We start from the raw sequence: 21,566 nt of genomic DNA, 5'->3' as shown, positions 1-21,566 counted from the left end.
GCAGCTGGTCAATCAGAAGCACAGGCAACAACCTGGGCTTGTGATTGGCATCTGAAGCAGAGGCCAGTCCTGTAGGGCTGAGCCATTCACTTTGTGGGATGTGGTGCTTCCTCTGGGAAGAGAGTGTCAAAATTGGGCTGAATCATAAGACAGCCAGCTGGTGTTGGAGCATTGCTTGTTTGAATGTGTGAGGACTTCTCCACTTCCCACATTGGAACTGGTTCTAGAACTTTTCAAGTGAAAACTTTGTTCAACTTTGCTGTATGTATGAGAACTTTTGTGAAAAACAGTGTCCATTTCTCCAGCTAATCCCTAGGTGAGATAGTCCCTGTTTTGTCTTACACTTTATTTTTGATCGTGGTGGTAGTGGTGCTCAGTGGGATGTCAAAGCAAAAAGAAATATATTTTACAGGTGAGAAAACTTGACTAGAAGGGCAAAGAGAGCTGTCTACAACCATGAGGATGGCAACTTGTGAGCCAGAGCTTGATTCAATTCTCCTGACCCATAGAGGTTTACTGCACCAGCCTTGGATGAGTGGGTACCAAATAGTAACAAAATTAAAGCTAGATTCTGAGATACCCCAAGGGAACAATTAGATATTGTTATTTGTGATATAAGGCACATCATCCGCAACACATATCCCCTCCATTCCTGGCACTGAAATGTTTTCAGTCCGTGGACAGACATAATTATGGAAAGATATTGCTTTCTATAAATTGTGTTAGTGACCATAGCCTCTACCAGAGCTTCTCAAATAATGCATGTATTTTTTAATTAATCACCAGCCAAAATTTGTAAAAATACAGTAACAATTAATTACCAGAAAATAGGTTTTACTAAAGAAACATGAACACTTATAAAATAAAAAAAAGAAACATGAAACATAAGCCCCCATTTTTTATTATTAGCTTCAACAGACATTATCAAATTGCTAAAGAAGTTTCTAAAGGCTTACCCTCAATTTCTGTTCTTATTTTTTCACAGATAAGTAACAGCTTTTGGACTAGCATTTAGTGGATGAGTCGAATCACAGGTTGGTGTTGAACTGGCCTAAATTTTATGATGGAAAGTCCTAATTTTGAATTTAATTTTGTCCTTAAATTGGCGGCAACTATTGACTACAGCATCTACTATTGCAGGCAGGGAACTATCACCACAATAATTAAACTCTCCAATCTCATCTACTGGGCTGAATGGTGGCCCCCCCTAAAAGATCGGTTCACCTGAAATCTGTGAATGTGACCTTATTTGGAAAAAGGATCTTTGCAGATGTAAATAATTAAGGGTCTCTAAATGAGATCATCCAGGATTATCCAGGTGGACTCTCAGTCCTATAACAAATGCCTTATAAGAAGAGGAGAAGACACACAGACCCAGAGAAGATGATGGGAAAATGGGGGCAGAGATTTGTGTGATGAGCCCACAAGTTAAGGAATGTCGAGGATTGCTGGCAGCCACTGGATGGAGCAGATTCTTTCTCAGAATCTCCAGAAGGAACAAACCCTATCAGCTCCTTGATTCTGGACTCTAGTCTTCAGAACTGTCTGAGAATAAATTTCTATTGCTTTAAGCTGCCCAGTTTGTGGTAATTTGTTACAGTAGCCCTGGGATACAAATATATAGTCCTATAAAGAACTAGTTGATCTGGACCAGATCCTGGAAACCACCTTCACTGAAACCTAGATGGAACAAATCTAGAATTCTCAAGGCCAAGGAAGCAAGTCTCACTCTTCTAAGAGAAGAAACAATAATGAAATAAAATAGTAAGTCAATAAAAAAAAACTAGGCAATCCTGAACACCTTATTTAAAATTCTACCCCCTGACACTATCAATCTCCCTTACCTTAACATGTTTTTCCCATAGCATTTATTTTTGACCCAATAAATAATTTTATTTATTAATATATTTATTTATATTGTCTATATACTACAGAGATAAGATTCATGAGGACAGAGATTTTTTGTGTATTCTCTTCACTGCTGTCTTCCTAACATACAAATCATTGCTTGCATATGGTAAGTATGCAATAAATATTTGTTGAATAAATGGCTAAATGCATTTACATAAATATCACTTATAAGAAGGTCAATGAAGTAAGAGGTCCATCATTAGGGAAAATTTAAATGACCTGATTATAATAAAGGAAGAACTTTTTTTTTCTTTTGTATTCCCTGTTAAGGAGAAGGATATTCAAATCAGAGAGAAACAAGTATCAGTAGGAGAAAAGTGAAACCTGGAGTGGGCGAGTATTTGGTAAGAGAATTCCTCATGGTCTAAATTAACTTTAATTTCCAGGCCCAGGAGAAGTACCCTTTACTCAATTGATTTACATGTCAGCGTACAGAACTTGCAGATGCAATTATAGAACCACCAGCTTACCTCTACTTGGAGAAATGATGAAAATGCCAGGTCGGAGGTTAAGAAATAAAAAATGTTTTAATTTCCAAAAGAGGGCAAAGTACCTTGAAGAAATTTTAGACCAGCATTGCTAATTCGATTGTCTTTAAGAGCTGGGACACTGATGCACATCAATGAAGCAAGCAGATCTCCTTTCCTTTCCTTCCCACAGTAGCAAACATTTAATTAGGCAAAATTTATATAGTACTTGTGTGCTAAGCTCTGTTCTAAGAATTCTACATGGATTAACTAATTTCATCCTCATAAGAACCATTTTAGAAATGTGCTATTATCCGCACAATAGGGAACCACATTTCTTCTCTTATAGAAAACAAAGAAGTTAAGTAATTGGTCAGGGTAAGATAGCTAAAAAGTGACAAAATTTTTAGGACTCAAGCCTTAGTGTTCTGACTCCAGAGTATGTGCTCTCTCCACTATTCCAATGCTTCTCACATGGAGCATTCATTAGCATTATCAAGAGAGCTTGTGGAAACACGGATTTCTGGTCCTCACTTTTGGAGTTTCTGGTTCAATGGGTCTGGGGTGAAACCTGAAAATTTGCATTTATAACAAGTTCCCAGGTGATGCTGGCGCTGCTGGTCCTTGGAACACACTTTGAGAACTCCTGTACTATGCTATACAGGCTAGTGGCAAACTAGAGAATGCATGATGAAATCAACCATTTAAAATCATCCATATTCACAGCAAGCAAGAGGAGGAAAGAGGGAAACGGGGAGATGGCCTGTTTTGGGGCTGAATATGTCCTACTTGCATAGCACACCAGAATGAACCAGGTCAACAATCAGGAATGATCTGTTGTGATATATTTGTGTCCTCTTTGTACCCAACAGCATTTACACATCAAGCTGGAAATGGTCCCTACTGACATGTCACCGAGATCTATAATGCATTCTTTTTGTAAAGTTAAATATGAGTAGATACAAACGAATGACAATAAAATGTTTGCAGTATCGTGAGCTGAATAGTGTCCTTCCAAAATTCATTTCCACTCAGAACCGCAGAACCCTAACCTGACTTTATTTGGAAATAGAGTTATTGCAGATGTCTTTAGTTAAGATGAGGTCATATTGGATTAGTGTGAGCCTTAAATAGAGTAATAGCCCTGATAGGGTAATAGCACCTAAATCAAAGGTGTCTTTACAAGAAGAGGAAAGGACAGAAGGATACCCAGGGAAGACAGCTACGTGAAGGTGAAGGCAGAGATTGGAGTTGTGCTGCCATAAGCCAAGGAATGCCAAAAGCCACTAGAAGCTCAGAAGGGGCAAGGAAGGAATTTTCCCTAGTGTCAGCTGGAGAAAGGGGAAGAGATCATGTTTTGGGACTGAATATATTCTGCTTGCTATAGCACCCCAGAATGAACAAGGGCAATAATCAGTAAGGGTCTGTGTGGTATATTTCTGTGCTCTTTGTACCCAACAGCATTTGGTTTCAGATTTCTAGGCTCCAGGACTGTGAGATAATAGATTTCTATTATTTTAAGCTACCCAGTTTGTGGTACTTTGTTACGGTACGGCAGCCCTAGGAAGCTGATACATGCAGAGTATAAAAAAATAACAATGCAGTAAATGCCAGTGTACCCACCACCCTGTTAAGGAAATAGAACATTACTATAATATTTGAAGTTCTCTGGTAACTCCCTCTGATATCACTCCCATCCCCTGACTCAAGAGAGATAACCACCACCTGCATCATGTCTATTGTTTTCTTACCTTAAAAAAAAATTTTTTTTTCTATCTCTGAACCGTATATCATTTAAGTTTATATGGTATAGATAGGGTTCTAACATAGATACAGTTTCATTTGATTCATATCCTTATAAAATTTGTTAGACACTTTAACTTTTGCCAGTTGGTTCAAGTGGAAACCATTGTGGTTTGAATCTTCACTCTCATCATTACCAGTGAAGTTTTCTTCTCTTCATGTTTGTTGGCCACTCATGTTTCTCCTTCTATAAAGTGCCTTTTCAATTTGTTTTATTTATTTATTTATTTATTGGCTCATTTGTTTTTCAATTTGTAGGAATTCTTTATACAGCCTAGATTTTAATCCCTTGCCAATCATATGCTTCAAAATTTCTCTTGCTAATTGTCTTATTTCCACTTTTTAAATGACTTAAGTTCTTAATTTTATATAGTTAAATTTATTAATTGCTTCCTTCATGATTCACACTTTTTGTTTCTGTTTAAGAGATTCTTTTCCACCCTAAAGCCATGAAGAAGTTATTCTCAGCTTTATCTACCGTATATTTTAGCTTTGACATTCACCTTTCAATCTTTAAATGAACTGAGAATTTATATTTTGCTTATAAGAGGAAGTACACATCCAATTTCATTTTTTCTATATGTATAATCAGTTGTCTCAATTTGTATTGAAACTCCTGCCACTTCAAGCCAATTTTCATTATTCTTCAATAATAGCTCCATCATAAATTAAGTTTCTATATATGTGTGGATTTGATTCTGGGTTTTGTACTATTTCATTCGTGGGTCTACCTCTGTAACAGTACTACACTGACTTAGTTTTATAAAAATTATTGAACTCTAGAAAGATGAGTCCCCCATATTGTTCTTCTAAAATGTCTTGCCCGTCCCTGATCTTTTGTTTTTCCTTGTAAAAACTTTAATCAGTTTGTCAAATCACACACACACACACACACACACACACACAATTCCTCTTGGGCATAAATCTTTTTAAAAATGTTTTATAAACAACTCAGGTAAAGTCGTGTAATACTGATTAAAATGCAACAAGAATGGCTAAATCTTAGATAAACAGAAAACAATAAAAAATCTGGAAAAATGTCTATATAGGTTTCATAGAAGTCTAGCAGCATCTATCTAATTAGGAGTTCTAGGTCTGTGGGAGCTTGAGATCCTTAGAAAGTTCACAGTTGTAGGAAAACAAGGCAAACCCACTGACTGAGTGGTTAGAATACTAAAGTATAATGAAGAAATCGTCCTTGAAAAGAAAAGGTAAACAAGCTTTAGTGCTACACCTTTATACAACTCCTCCTAATTCTGTAGATACAAAAATTATATACAGATGTATACCATATGTCCTCAACTTAAACAATTAGAGACAATTAGATGGATTAAAGATTCAAATGTTTTTAAAAAGAAGGGACATAAGTATTATATAAAAGTTCTAAAAGAAACCACAGGACAAGTTTTGTTTGTTTTGTTTTTTAAATAATCTCAGAGTAGGGAAGGCCTTTCTATATAACATAAGGCACAAAAGCCCCAAACAAAAAGTGATAAATTCAGCTACACGAAAAATTGAATTTCTCTGAGATAAAATCCACCATAAGCAAAATCAAAAATCAGATAATAAACTGGGAATGCAATCCATGTTACAGACAAAGCATTAATTCCTTAATGGATATAATAGATAAAAATCTCCTACAAACCAATAAGAAAAAGACCAATAATCCAAAATAAAAACAGAAAAGGATATGAACAGGCATATCACAAAAGAGGAAAATGAGCTATTCTAAAACATAAAAAGATGCTTAGTCTAGATAATAATAAAAGAAATGTAAACTTAAACTATACTGAGCCTACACTTTTCACCAGCATATTATCAAAGATCAAAAACTGTGATCATGTCCTGAAGAAGGGGATATGAGGAAATAGTCACTATCATTCATTGGTGTGAGTGTAAATTACCATAATCTCTATGGAGAATGAATTAACTCTGACTAGAGGAAGGGAGGGCATTTTTCTGACTTCTGGGTACACCTCACAGCTCTCTACCTCCAGAGGTAGTTTTTTGTTTTTGTTTTTGTTTTTCCTTCTGGTAGCTTCACAATGAGCTAATTTACCAGGATGGAGTTAGATCATTGGACTAGCACCAGACCTCTGGTTAATATCAGCAGCATTGAGATGTAAAGACTCTAACTTAGTTCTGATCCTACAAGGGCATTTCCCAGGCCAGGAGGCCTCACTTGTTACAGAATTAAGGAGGTATTCTCTGCCAGATCACCCTAGAAATACAAAGAGCATAATGAGGACAGGGTCATTTCCATGGAACACTTTCCCTGGTGCACCCAGCTGTGCCCAGCCCAGCCTGTGTCTCCTCAGGATGTCAGGAGGACAGTGAACCCTTGCATCCTGCTGGCCCTACCACCTGTGAGCTTTCCCAATAAGCCTAATTTTCTTCCATAGCATGTGACATGAGTATGCACATGTCCATTACCTTTGTAGGAACACTTCCAAATTACAAACACACATATCCATTTACTCCGTAATTTTACTTTTAGGATTTCGTCTACAGATATTCTCATACACACATGAAGCACCTTTATGTAAAATAACTCATCACAGCATTATTTGAGATACCAAAATACTGGAAATAATCTAAATGTCCATAAATAGGAAACTAGATAAATAAATTATGGTGCATGTGTACAAAGGAAAACTATGCAGCTATAAACATGAGAAAGCTCTTTATGGATATGGAAGAATATCTAAAATAAATTTTTAGATTAAAAATCAAAGTACAAAACCTATTATGTAATGAACTGCAACTTGTGTAATAGAAGAGGATACATGTGTGCACACACACATTCATGGTTCCAATTCTGTGCTCTGAAATGATACATATTAAAATGATAACATCAGTTCCCTTTGGAAAGATCCAATTGTTGCCCAGAATAAGATGGAAACATTTTACTGTATACCCTCTTGGGCCTTTAAAATTTTGAGCCATGTAAATGTATTATATCTCTAAAATGAAACATTAACTAAAATAAAATAATTACTCAGGAACTCAAACAAGTCATTGCAGAAGCTAAGGAGCATCAGTTAAAAGAGTTAGGATGGGATGTGGGGAGAGCAGGGGATTGTAGACAACCCCTAAGCCTTCTTTAGTTATAAAATCCTGTAGCACGATAATGCCCCAATACAGCTAGACAGAAACAACAGCTGTTATGTTTCCATACCACTCCCTTTTTCTATACTACTCCAATTTTCATTTTTTCTTTTTTCTTTCTTTGTTGTGGTTGTGGTTATGGTTGAGTAGCCCTACCTATCCAAGCATGTTTTTAATGGGCTCTTTTAAGATTTTGGAGGAAAGAGGAAACATCTAAGATTGAGTACCTAATGTTCTTTAAGATGGGTTCCTTTCAATTTTCAAGAATGTTTAGCTTAATTTATGTTGACACTTCCCCCCCCCCATAAGGAAGAAATCTGACAACCATCCTTATAAAATATGCTGAAATATTTGAAAATATCAAAATACCATGCGCCCCATGCAACTTGAATTTCAGTGAAATGATTTTCAAAAAAGTGGCGGAAAATCACTCTGATGGCCCAGAAGTCTTCCCAAATCCTAGGCCATTCCTAGCAAGGGTACAGAGGATTTTTTGCTCTGCAGGGAACTGGGAAGATGCCAAAGTAATCACTTTCCACTTGCTCAAGTTCTGCCTGCAATTTTTTTTTTTTTTAAGATTTTATTTATTTATTTGACACAGAGAGAGAAAGCACAAGCAGGCAGAGCAGCAGGCAGAGAGAGAGGGAGAAGCAGGCTCTCCACTGAGCAGGGAGCCGGACATGGGGCTCGATCCCAGGACCCAGGGATCATGACCTGAGCCGAAGGCAGCCACTTAACCGACTGAGCCACCCAGGAGCCCCATGCCTGCAGTTTTTTAATTGGTTATACTTTCAATTCCCCGTCCTACAGTGTTGCTGAGCTGCTTGGAAGGACTGCAAACTTTTACTTCAGAGAGGGGCTAGAAATCTACATCTAAAAGGTTAAGCTTAACGGGGAAATTAGGAATAGTCTGTACAGACAAACATCAACCAATATGCTCTTGAGAACAGGAAAAAGCAGTTAATTGCATCTGTGGTAAATAATTCATAACAATAGCTACTATTTATAGAGTATAAACTATGGTAGGCAAAGTACTTAAGTGATTTACCTACATAAATTCATTTAGTCCTCACATCAATCCTATAATGTAGGATAATTATTATGCCCATGCTCCAGGAGAGAAAGCTTGCAATGACCAGGTCAGTTGCCCCAGTTCACACAGCTGACATTTGAATCTAAGTCTTACTCCACAAGTGGCACGTTTAGTCATTATGCTCTACTCTACTCCAAAGAACACCATCTAGGTGTAATCATTACAACAAACAACTGAGGCTCCTTCGAGTGTGAAAAGAAGGCAAAATAAAACACTGCCCATTAAAACATCTGTGTAGACTATTTCTTCCCCAAGCCTTCAGTAAAACCTTAGGCAGGTGCTATGGCCCTCAGATAGCAAAAGAAAAAAAAAATCTCTTTTATTTCTAAATGCAATGACAATCTCATTTCAGAATTAATATGGCCAGTCCACGGTAATAATCAAGACTCAAAGCTTTATTTGAGGTTAAAGTTTTTATTTCACCTTACTACAATAAGTTGTCTCTGACTCATCCAACTTGAGAGCAGCCGCTTGAGAGGGGGTGAGGAAGGGGAAGAGTGGGAGGAAGAAGATATATTAGGGGCAGGAGGCAGGAAAGGTTTAACATTACTAGTAATGTCACACAGTCATGATCTCACTTTGTTGCTTTCTGAGCTTGGCAGACATCCAAAGCTGACTCATAATCTCTTGAGGAGCTTTCATGTGTTTCTCAAAGATTTCCCCACTGGGAACCTCCAGATACATTTCTGAGGTTAAGGCAATGTTTCTTTTCTAGGTGTCTGCTTATAATTTCTCCTTGGACCGTGGACATCCAGCAGTCTATTCTGTTGGGAGCCCTATCTTCCCTCTAGGAAGCCCTCTTGGGTGAGTATCCATGCTGGGTTCCAATTTGAGCCCTGCAATTAATCACTGGGAAACATGTGGTTGCATGCTGCTCTTTACCAGGGCAGCCTCCAACATTTCCCACATTTGGACTGTTCTTGAAATAGATATGGTATTAGTCTATGTATTCCACAGGCTTTTAGAGACAAAGGTGAAACTCCGAGTAGTTTCCTTCATATCCACTTACTTGGCTTGAGGTAAGGGGTCAGAACACCTCTCTTGTCCCTCATGGTGGTGAAGTATGTGTGTTTGAGTCAGAATCAGTAGTGAATTCCATAGCATTCCAGTAACTCCAAAAAAACTCCCTCTAAAAATAGTCCTCTTTCTTGGCCTCTCCAACCTTCTAAATATCCTTGAGGCAGTCATTATGCTAAAGGCTGCCAAAACAAATTTCCAGAATACTTCTTTTGCAAGTCATGAGTATATGACCTGGCTTCTCATTTTAGATCATGGGGGTATTTGGCACCTATTTTTTGTTCTTATTCTTTGGGGTCTTAGTTGAAACTGAGATAGGAAAACCCCATTTCAACATCCTGTTATAAATACTTTTATGTTTTGGTTATAAGTTTCTTATAGGGAATAGAAAATTTAAAAATGAAGAGTTGTCCTGTTTTTTTTTCCAAATAGCTGTTTCTGCTTTTACAATGACATTTTCTTCAGACAGAGCAAGAAGTTGAAATGGGACAGCTCAGATACTAAATGCTTAGGCCTTTTCAGCTTTTAACCTGAAATTATTCTTCCATATTTGAGAATAAGCTTATCCTCTACCATTTCCATTCCAAATCTTAGAGCTTCTGAACCCTCAATTAAGCCTAGCTAACTTAATTATCTCAGCTAAGTGTTTCTTTCTCATTCAGCTTATAGTTCATTTATCCCTTTCTGGGATATGAGTCATTATGATACAGCTATATAACCAATAGACTTGTTTATCTGGAAGTCATTTTAATGTCTTTGAAAGACTGAATTATCATAGCTTATCTGACTTCCGTATAGACGGACAGAAAGAACTGAATTCAATCCCAATAAAGAATTCTCTTCTTGGCCTTAATCCTCTTTGACTGCCCTACATCAATTGCATATTAAAGCTCCTGACCACATCTCATTCCACTGAGTTGCCTCTGACTCTTCCAAGATTAGGGTGACTTTGTGAAATATTCTCTTCCCTTGGCTTCAGTGGATGGTTCTCTTCCTACTTCTCAGGCATTCTTCCTATCTACTTCTTTGAATCCCCATCTGAATAAGTGTCCTTGGCCATTTTCTTCCTTTTTTTTTTTTTACCCCTTAGCAACTGCATCCATACCCTGGTGTAATGGCCATCCATGTATAATTAATTCCCCTAGTGTCATCTTTACTTTCTTCTTTGTTCCTTTGCACCTACTGGTGTATTTACTTTTACTGTGGCTCTGGTCATATCAAAGTGCAATCATCTGCCTGGAAGACTGTCTCTGCACCTTGACTATTAGATCATTGAAGTTAGAGATACGGTTTCTTATTCACCTACCCAGTACCTGACATATAGTTGGTGCTCAAAAAAGTTTGAATAAATGAGTACAGGTTCTCTGTCTTTATCCTGCTTGCTGTATAACATCTGCATGTTTGGTCAGTCCTTCAAACTAAACATAGATAAAACAAATGGAATCATTTTTAACTACCAATCCTTCCTTCTGATTTCCCAGCATCAGTCCCATAGGGCTCACCTTTGATTCTTCTGTTGGCCTTATCTACCTCATGTAAACAGTCATCAAGTCCTGTCTATTCTACCTGGCAATATTTTGCATTTATTTCATTCTATTATTCTATTATTGCATTGCTTTCATTTCTAACTTCTGAATCTTCATTACTATTGGTCTGGACACTTCTATTAACTTTCTAAATACTGCGGCAGAGAAAACATAGTTTTGAAATCAGACAGATCTAGGTTCATATCTTGAGTCAGCTTTTAGATGAAAAGCCATATAGTTAACCTTTTTGAACTTCTGTTTCACCATATATGATTTGCATTATAATCATTGATTAACTCCTCCACTAGATATAAACTCCTCTAGGGCAAGAAATGTGTCTTGCTTGACTTTTTATTCTCATAAACCAACCATGGCTCCTGGCATACAGCTGCTAATCATTGATGCTATTTGCTGAATGATTGAAAATGATAATATCTACATCACAAGGCTAACATAAGAAATAAATTAAATGTAACTATATGTCAGGAAGCCCAAACAGCTACGTGGAGGGGCTCATGTTGAGGATAACCAAGACCCCCAGCTAACACCACTAGATGAGCTATCAATCAGCAGCCAGCACCAGCTTCCAGCCATGCAAGTGGTGTCATTTTGGACTTCCCATTCACCCTGGCACTCCAATCAACACCATAGGAAACAGAAAAACCACATAGTCAATTGACAGAGTGTTCATGTTTTAAGTAACTAAGTTTTGGAGAAGTACAGAGATAGGGTACAACTGTAATATAAAACCTAGAACATATGGTATTGATTTTGAGATTGGACTGTGGGGAGGAATGAACAGGAGTAAGGAGACTCAGTAGAGGCTGAAAAGGCAATGAGGAAATTAATATTGGGGACTGAAGGAAAGGTGACCAGTCTTAGGTAGTAATGGAAGATTTGGCAGCCCTGTCACCTACTGTAACATGAATGATAGAAAACGTAATTAATGAACTTGTGGATTTGCCAAAGTAATTTCCAGGAATAATGTTGAAAGTGTCAGTTGTCTTCTTTTAACTGCTGATAATGGAATGATGAAAGAGAAAGAAGACCCAAAGAAACAATTTGGATTTCAAGCAAAATTTAGAGGAAATTTTCTAATCCAAAAGTTCCAAGGTTAGAAAATAAAACTGTTTCTCATTCCAAGCCTCTCCAGATGGCAAAAAGTTGGCAAAGTAAGAAATGATTCTGGGAAAAAAATCAAACCCAGGGTGATGCTAGTATAATGTGGTCTCAGGTCAAAGCTAAGTCAAGGATGTGTCTGTAAGATTATTAAGACCTCATAAAAATTAAAGCCCATGTCTCTTACACTCTCAGTTAGATTAAAAAGAAAAGCTTCTAAAAATTTTAAGGGTGTGCTTAATAGATGCTTCAGGTGGAAAAAAGAGCTTGCAAAAATTTTAGGGACAGTGTTCCACAACCAACCCTCACCCCAAGGTTGGAAGGGCCCTATCTTTAAGAGTAAATATAGCTTTGGTTTGCAGATGTTAACCCCCCAAAGTGTGTGTGGCTGCCATCCAAGGATGCTCACTCTAGTAAGAGTCATAGGAAACCTACAAAGTTTCTAAGAGAAATACCAGAAGGAAGCTCTGCTTATTTAGACTAAAAGGGACTGAGATAGTTAAAAATTAATCAAGGCATCTGGGCCCCAACATTCTTTGGTCAAGAGCAGAATGACAAAACTTCTCAACTACAAGTGTGGGCTATTTCTGTGGAAAAGAAAGGATGATTCAGTGGGAAAAGCCTAGAATTTAGAAGGTGGAGCCAAAAACCAAGGGGAATCACTCAGAGGGAGCAGAACTGGGTCCTAATCAATGTACATTGCCCAATGCTGAAGCAGGAAGGATAAGCAACATGTGTCTGGCTGGGTATCAGAATTTCCATAAACAGTGACTGCTAAGTATAACATATTCCTACTTTATGAATTAGAATGTGTATTATGGTGATCCTAGCTCCATCTTCTCACTGTTGGGAATAGGATTGGGGTAGATAGTTCAGAGGTTTCTGAAACCAAGATGAAAAAAATCTTTGACCCTGAGGGGCGCCTGGGTGGCTCAGTCGTTAAGCGTCTGCCTTCGGCTCAGGTCATGGTCCCAGGGTCCTGGGATCGAGCCCCGCATCGGGCTCCCTGCTCTGCGGGAAGCCTGCTTCTCCCTCTTCCACTCCCCCTGCTGTGTTCCTGCTCTCGCTATCTCTCTCTCTGTCAAATAAATAAATAAAATCTTTAAAAAAAAAAAAAAAATCTTTGACCCTGAGTCTGAACCTGGTGTTAAAATGGGATAAATCTGGGTATAGTAGGGTGAGAATACTTTCCATGTGAGAGGAATATGAATTGTTATAGAGAAAAGATAGTGGTAGACTGTCTTTGCAAAGATGATCGCAACAGTATCTGCTATCCCACATATCTTTGCAATATAATCTTGTGGCTCCCTTATCAAGCTCTGGAGTGTATTTCCCCTTTCCTTAAATTTAGCATGATCCTGTGATCTTTTTTGAAAAAGAGAATAGAATAGATATGCTGTGTAACTTCTGAGGCTGGTACTTAAAACATGTTATAGTTTCCACCTTTGCCACTTGGAACACTCCTTAGATCCTCACTCCTACTCTGTGAGGAAGTTAAAACAGCCCCAAGGAGAGGCTTGAGGCTCCTGGCTTGTGGCACCACGTGTGTTCCCTGTCAGCAATCAGTACCACTTCCGAACAACATAATTGAAATCATTTTGGACCGTCTACCCTTCTTAGCTCCCCAGCTGACACCACTGTCAATCAGAAGTACGCAGAGAATCTTGCGCAATAATAAACTGATATTGCTACTAACTCTTGGAGTGCTTTGGTACACAGTGATAGATTATAGAAACAGTGGACATTTTTAGAGACAGACTGTAAATATCCCAAGTCACTATGTGGGGGCCAGTGGAATGGTCAGAACAGTCAGGTCAGAGTTTTCTATGACCTTCCGTAGTTGACCTTGTGGAGCTGATTATGAATCACCAATGATATTTACATGTCTGGGGCCCGGTGAATCTTTTGAGGTTTAGAATTCCTGGTATCTGATAAGAGTATCTGGTTTAGTAAAAACTTAGTAAGTGAAAACAAACCTCAATGTATGTATACAGGAATACTTAGGTCTTATATTTATTTCTAAATGTTCAGAAACAGGGAATATATACTCAATTTATTTCTCAATCTACTCTCAATTTATTTTGTTGGGCTTTTCCCACTATTTCCTATCAGTCAAAACAAACTATTCATTTCCCCAAGATATCCTTTCCTCTTCAGACTCCATTTTTTTGCTTTAATCATTTACTCAATCATTGATGTAGAAGTTCTCTGTAAATTAGAGGGGACTATAACCTTTTATAACTCTGCATTAGATTTTATGGATATATTTTCTCTACAAAATTATAAAATCCTAAAGAGCAATGGATGTCAATTTTAGTTTTGTTCCAGCCTCCATGCATAGTTGGTAATCAAAAGCATATATATATATATATATATATATATATATATATATATATATATATATATATATATATGTATATGGCTGTCTCTCTATCATCTATTGTATCTAAGTTCCAGATAAACCTATATCCAATCCCTATAAATCCAAACTCTTTGATGGAATGAATGAGGCCCTCCATGACTGGTCCACTGGCCTTTCTCCAGCTTCATTTCTGGCCTCTCAACTGCTCTCACTAGGGATTTGCAGTGATGAAAACTACAAAAAACAAATAACAAATAAATAAACAACCCCCCCCAAAAAAAACCCCAGACAACAGGTTCAAAGGATTCGAGGCAGCCATAAATAACAAATATCTATTGTGTAGAATCTGTGACAGAAATTGCTATTGATTTCTCAAGATTCATTCTCCCCTTTCTTTAATAATAGAACCTTTGAATGTTAGCTGGGTATTTGACCATTTGAAATAGAAACTACATTTCCCAGCCTTCTTTGAAGCTAGATATGACCAAGTAACTAATCTCTCTCCACTGAGATATAAATAGAAGTGTCATGTGCAGCTTTTAGGAAATGTTCCTAAAAATTGAGGCTGAGAACTTTCACAGATTTTTCTCCATCCTCCTGCTGACTTGTGGACCTCACGGCACTTAGGAAGTCATCTCGAACCATAGGGTGAAAACCTCATGTTGAAGATGGTAGAACAATAAAATATAAGGAGTCTGGGTCTCTAATAATCACAGAGTTACAAGACAAGCTCTGAAATGTTTATCTCTAGAGTTCATTTATATCTGAGAGCAATACTTTTGAAGCTGCTGTTATTTGAGCATCTTTATCTCTTGTAGCTGAAACTAGTCTTTTCTAACACCATGCCTAAACTGGGAGGATTGTTGAATGAGTAATCCCCCCAAGTATGAGGGAACAAGACTCTTATTTCGGCTGAAATTTAAGTCTTTGGTTTTCTATCTCTGGATCAACTCAACTCACACATAGAAAATTATCACTTTCATAAATAAAAAGATTTGAGTTCACTTTCAGTTTTTTTGTTTGCTTTCCATTTAATCTAGTTGAAACTGCCTTTGTATGACTTTTTGACAATAGCATCACTTCCCTAATACCCATTTCAAGTGAAAAATCACTGAAATGTGACATGCGGTTTCAGAGAAAAAGAGAGAAAAAAGAGCAGCATTTTCTTCTATGAAAGGATAACAAAGTGCTGATTCCAAGCACTTTCCCTACCCATTCTGTCCTTTCCCTGGATTCCTCCACCCACCTTATTTCCCAAGTCCCTTCACAGGGATGATGAATGGAGGACACTGGCATTTTAACTGCTACCAAGTTGTCAACATTTCCAAGACTATCTCATCTGGCTCATGTATGAAGCTTCTTCCTGGTGCTAAGACAGCCACGGCAGGGCCCCCTGATGCCCATAACCTTTGCTGATTGCCGTATGATAGATAGCACATCAAGCATCAGGTATGATAAACTTTTGCTATGCAAACACCCAAATACTCGTGCTCAACTTAAAAAATGGGAATAGGGATGCCTGTCTATATAATTTCTGATTTGGCAAAGAAGGTAGGATGTCAAGGGAGCATTGTCAGTAGCAAAAGCAATGGGTATGCTTTGTGTTTTCTGAAAAATGTATCTTTCAGCCAATTGAAAAGTCAAAAGAAAGATTAAATCACTAGTTGCCTTTATTATTAAAATAATTCATTAAATTTGTTTTGTTTTAGGAGTCAAGTTCTCTGTAAACCTTTTTATTCCTGTTAAGATTGTTTTCCTTTGTGCTTACCCTGCCCTCCATGTCTTAAATGTCCTCCCTGTTCTTCTCTAATACAGCATATTCTCTACTTCCCTTGAGATTTTGTCATAAGGCCTTGCTTTCTGCAATAAAAAAGTTAAAAATCAACGAACCACCCCCAAGGTAGGGTACCTGGTGGCTACCCGTGATAGGTATAGACAGATTAAAGAGAAAATCAGGATGGTGATTATGATGAGCAGAGGGGGCTTCTTTTGAAGCATGGAATTCTAGTCCCAGATAATTGCTACTCAGAATGATACATAGGCTCCCACACTTTATAATTTATTTGTAAAGGTAAGTCATTGACTTCTTTGTAAATATGAGTGAGTGATCCATCAGAAATTACTCCAAGCAGCCTTGGATATTTTGAGAGAAAAACCAAGCCACATCATTTCATGTCTACTCTGTGGTGAACACAATCACTGGGTATGGGATCATGATTAAGACAGAACCCCTGTCTTAGAAGACTCCTATTCTGGTGGGGAATACAGACATAGGGTTATTCCAGAAACTTGGTTTGTAAAAAGGAAACAACTTGAGAGTAGGAAAATTAAAGGAAAGATGCATTTTAAAATTTCAAGATTTCATATATGCCAAAGAACTCAATAAGAGCACTTCTCAGTATTTATCCAAGAGAAATTAAAACTTGTGTTCATACATTCACATTCATGTTCATTGCAGCATTATTTATAATAGCCAAAAGATGTGAACAACCAGATGTCCTTCAGTGTGTGAATAAACAAACTGATACATTCATATAATGGGATACTACACAGCAACAAAAAGGAATAATAGACGTGCAAGAACTTGGATAGATCTCAGGAACATTATGCTGAGTGAAAAAAGCAATCTCAAAAGATTTCATACCTTATAATTCTATTTACATAATAGTACATATAGTACATATAGTACCCATATAGTACAACTATAGGGATGGAGAACAAGTCAGTGGTTGCTAGGTTAGAGTTGGGGGGAGGGTCTGACTATCAAGGGGTAGCATGAGGGAGTTTCTTTGTGGTGATGGAACAGTTTTATGTCCTGATTGTGGTGGAGGTTACATGATTCAGTGCATCTATATGTGAGATAAAATGTCATAATATTATAAGTAAATACAAAATGAGTGTAGATAGAAATGAATCAGGTTTGTAGTTAACAATATTGTACCAATGTCAGTTTTCTGATTTTGATAATGTATTGTAGTTATGTAAGATGCTACCTTTGGGAAGGTACAGCCTGGTGAGGGTATGAGGAAATTCTGTACTATTTTGCAACTTCTTGTGAGTCTTAAATTATTTCAAAACAAAAAATTTAAAAATTAAAAAAATTCCATTTATGATTTATGAGTCATGGGGCAGACATTCAGCCAACTGTCTTGGAGTACTGGGACTAGGGAATAGGAAACCATCTTGAGGAATACTCTTTCTCTTACTGTTGCTTCCCTTGGTCATGACTACTTCATTCTATCTTCAAAATGGGCTTTTTTTTTTTTCTTTTTCCTTTTCTTTTACTTCTCCAACCCATGTGACACAAAGTGGGCAATTTGCAGTGTCTTAGGTTTTTAAATCCTCTCCATTCACCAGACCAGACCAAGATAAAACTGGAATTTCCTGATCTACCTCTCTGAGTAATACACTTGATTTCACAGTGCCTGCTCACTTCCCATGACTTCCTCTAGCAATTTTACTTTGGACTATCTGAGCTCTCTAAGAGAGAGTTCAAACCCTTCAATTCCCTAACATCGTTCATTTTGGCTTCTGTTTGTTCTACATAAGTGGATACATATTGAGCTTGAGTTTTTTACATGAGGTTTTATCATCAAAAGTAAAAATAGATCTTTATCTTTACATTTGCAAATGACCCGGTCAAAAGACTTTTTTTTTCTTGATCCTCTGACATTTTTGCCTTCCAGATAACCAAAAGGCAAAATGATGGCTCAAATAACCTCAAAAGCCTGTCTCCCACCCCACCCCCGCCCTGCTATATTTATAAAGTCTCCCTTGTGTGCAGGGCTCTGTCCTGGGGAAAGAAGCAAGTACAAATATGGGCAATGTACAACCCGATGAGTAAGGTGGAGACATGCAAACAGGCTATTATCATACAGGGTAGATAGTGAGGTGCTGTGAGAAAGGCACAACAGATTATGGACTTCAGGAGAAGTTTTTTGGGGGAAGGATTCTTGTGACCAGGGAAAAGAGAAGAATACATTTGAAATTGAGCTTGAAGAATCAGTGGAAAGTGAATACATTACAAAAAAGGGAAAAGAACTCCCTATAAAAATCCCGTATGGTAAACAGTGGAAGCTCAAAAACTTTGTTCAATGAGTAGATGCCTACTACATTAATGACAGCATAAAGCACCCAGTTTCTGGGTGAAGGGGCTGAAAGGCCATGAGAGGAGTTATGTGGGGGCTTTGGGGGGTAGATAGGAAGGAGTACAATGAGAAGTATTATTGTGGTGTGGGTTTTTTTTTTTTTTAATTATTTTGTTGCAACAGTTTCTCTATACTATTAATAACAAAGTAGAAAAACAGATTTCACTTACTTTGTTAGGCTGATCCTTAATGGAAATTTCTATTGCCAAATGCTTTAGTGTCTAAAACATCATGGATTTTCAATCTAAAAGCCATGGCCCGTCTCACTTCTTATCACACTGAGTCTTAACCCACAGGGGATTTTTCTATTACTTAAGCCAGTGGCAGAGGGAGAAAGCTCAGGTCATCTGAAGAATTGATACCACGGAGAGAATGACTGAGAGCATTTGTCCTTTGTTGGTCTATTAGATACATCCCGGTTTTGTTTTTATTTGTGTGCTTCTTCTAACACACAAATTGCTCCAGGTCTTGTAATGTGTATCTTTAACTTACCTCGGTCTACTTTAATAACATAATGCTACTTCACAGAGAACACAGGGGCCCCTCACAACAGTCTATCTCCACCCCCTACTCCCCATTACTTGTACAAGTGTTGTGAAGCATTTTAGTACTACATTTATAAAACCTACCTTTTGTTTTCATTTTGGCTTTAAAAAATCAATAACTTTTAAATAAAGTTGAACATGAGATTAAAAAGCCTTACGCATTTGCCACATATTTGTCATTCTGGTACCTTTTATTCCTGTTTTTAGATCCAAGTTCCCATCTGGAATCATTTTCCTTGAGCCTGAAAAACTTCCTTCTCATCTTTTAACATCCAGGACAACTGGCAACAAACTTCTCTCAGCTTTTATTTGTCTGAATATGTCTTTATTATGCCTTCATGTTTAAAGATATTTTCGCTAGATTTTGAATGCTAATTTGGTGAATAATTTTCCACCACTTTTAAGGTGGTTTTTCATTTTCTCTTGGTTTATCCTATTTCTTCTGAGATGTCTGTAGTAGTTTTCTTCATTCCTCTGTATGTGCCATGTCTTTCTTCCTCTGACAGGTGTAAAATTTCATTATCATGGTTTTCAGGAATGTATTTATGACGTGTCTTGGTCTGGTTGGGTGTGTACATGTATGTGTGTATGTGCATGTGTTTGTGTGTTTATGTCAGTATATCCTCCTTAGGGTCCCGTGAATGCCATATATCTGTAGATTTAGTTTTCATTGCATTTAGAAAATTTTGGGGTGTTATTTCTTTACCCTATCCTTCTGGGATTCCATATATACATATGCTAGACCACTTGGCATTATCTTATTGGTCACCAAAGCTGTATTCATTGATTCATTGCTTAATCTTTCCTCTGTTTTTCAGGTTGTATTGTTTCAATTACAGTGTCTTCAAGTTCATTGATCTTTATTTGTACATTAATCTAATTGGCCGTTATTCCCATCCACTGAATTTTTTACTTCAGGTATTTTATTTTTCATGGTTAAAATTTCCACTTGGAACCTTCTGATATCTTTCCTTTGCCTTCAAATTATATTCATATTCTTTGTTTAACTCTTAAACATAGTGAACATATTCATAAAAGTAGTTTTAAAGACTTTTTCTGATAATTTTTTATTTCTGTCATATCTTTGGTCTATTTCTATTGACTGATTTTTCACCTGATTCTTGGTCAAATTGTCCTTTATTTTTCATGGTTAGTAATTTTTTGTTTGTACGTTAGACACTATAAAGTTTATATTATTCAGGCTCCTACTTTTTTAGGCTCTTACTATTGGCTCTTACTTCTTACAAAGAGTGTTAAAAATGTTTTGGCAGGCTTTAAAGTTACTTAAAGATTAATTCCACCATTTAAAGCATTATTATTAATAGTCTACTGTGTTTTTTTTTTTATAGGCCAAGCTTTACCCTACTACTGAATGCCCCACTCTGGCTGATTGGAATTCATTTGAACTCTGGATATTGTTCTCCCTGAGAATTCTTTGTCTGGTTTATAGATTTTCACTTTATGCATGTGTAGCTAAGTATTCAATAGCAGGTTCCAAGGTCCCTGGTGCAGATTTCTGAAGCTTTGTCACAATGTAGTTCTCTTCCCTCTTGTACCCATCCACAATTCTAGCTACCCAGTGTTCTGACCTCCATCTCTACAATGCAATAAAAACACCAAGATCTGTCTGTTTGGGCTCCTTTGCTCTCCATCAAACTCCAGGAGGTGATTCTAAGCAGAAAAGCTGATTTGGTTTCCTTCTCTCAGGAATCAGTTCTGTGCTGCCTGTGGTCCAGTGTCTGAAAACAGTTGTTTTATATATTTTGCTTAATTTTCCAGTTGTTTACATCAGAGAGCAAATCTTGTCACGTTTATTCCCACCTGACTGGAAAGCCAAAATTTCCGTATATTCTTCTGGGAAGTCTGCCTTTTGCACCTGCAATGAACTAGACAGTGCTCCTTTCTCCATATGGTGTAAAATATGTGATTATTACAATTCATCACGTTTCTGAATGACACACTGGTCTTTATCTTATTTAAGTTATCCTGGAAACTAAAATGTCCATAGCCACTTAAAAGAGAAGGTGGCATTAGGTAGAAGCTAGACCTGAGCAGTGGAAGGAATGCCCTGACGTAGAGTCCCAAGTCCTTGAAGGGGGATGATAGAGACCTTAGCTGTAGTCAAGGATGGTGAATAAAAAGCTACACATTGAAAGCCCAGGAGTACAACATCCTGACTTTGTGGCTTCTAAGACCTTGGGGCTGACAGACCAAAAAGCTACGGGAGCAGACAGGGCTCTCCTCTTCCACCTCTGCCCTGAGGTAACCCCTACACTCATTGAAATACATTTGCATCATGGGTACAAGCCTCCCATCCCCACAACTCCATGGAAGAAAGGTTGCTGGGATAGTTCCAGTACACACCTTGTAGGGTCAAAAAGTCCTCCTCCCAACCTTTGGGAGGAGTTTCCAGAATGATTGGAAATAGTCTCCATTAGAGACCACCCCACTGTATGTCACAGCTCAT

General features: G+C 37.6%; 1 long non-coding RNA gene across 1 annotated transcript; it reads left to right on the top strand.

Moving 5' to 3' along the window:
• Positions 1 to 8,817: 8,817 nt before the first annotated feature.
• On the top strand, positions 8,818 to 21,297 carry LOC123862472 (uncharacterized). The gene is made up of 3 exons (XR_006795230.3): positions 8,818 to 9,186; positions 19,918 to 20,017; positions 20,449 to 21,297. It is a non-coding gene; the product is annotated as an uncharacterized LOC123862472 (long non-coding RNA).
• The last annotated feature ends 269 nt before the right edge of the window (positions 21,298 to 21,566 follow it).

Source organism: Mirounga angustirostris, unplaced genomic scaffold, assembly GCF_029215605.1.
Source record: "Mirounga angustirostris isolate CCGP_5_RB_7025 unplaced genomic scaffold, mMirAng1.0.hap1 SCAF_9, whole genome shotgun sequence".
NCBI classification, from domain to species: Eukaryota; Metazoa; Chordata; class Mammalia; order Carnivora; family Phocidae; genus Mirounga; species Mirounga angustirostris.
The sequence above is the reverse complement of the archived record's forward strand: the minus strand, read 5'-3'. Positions and strand labels throughout refer to the sequence as shown.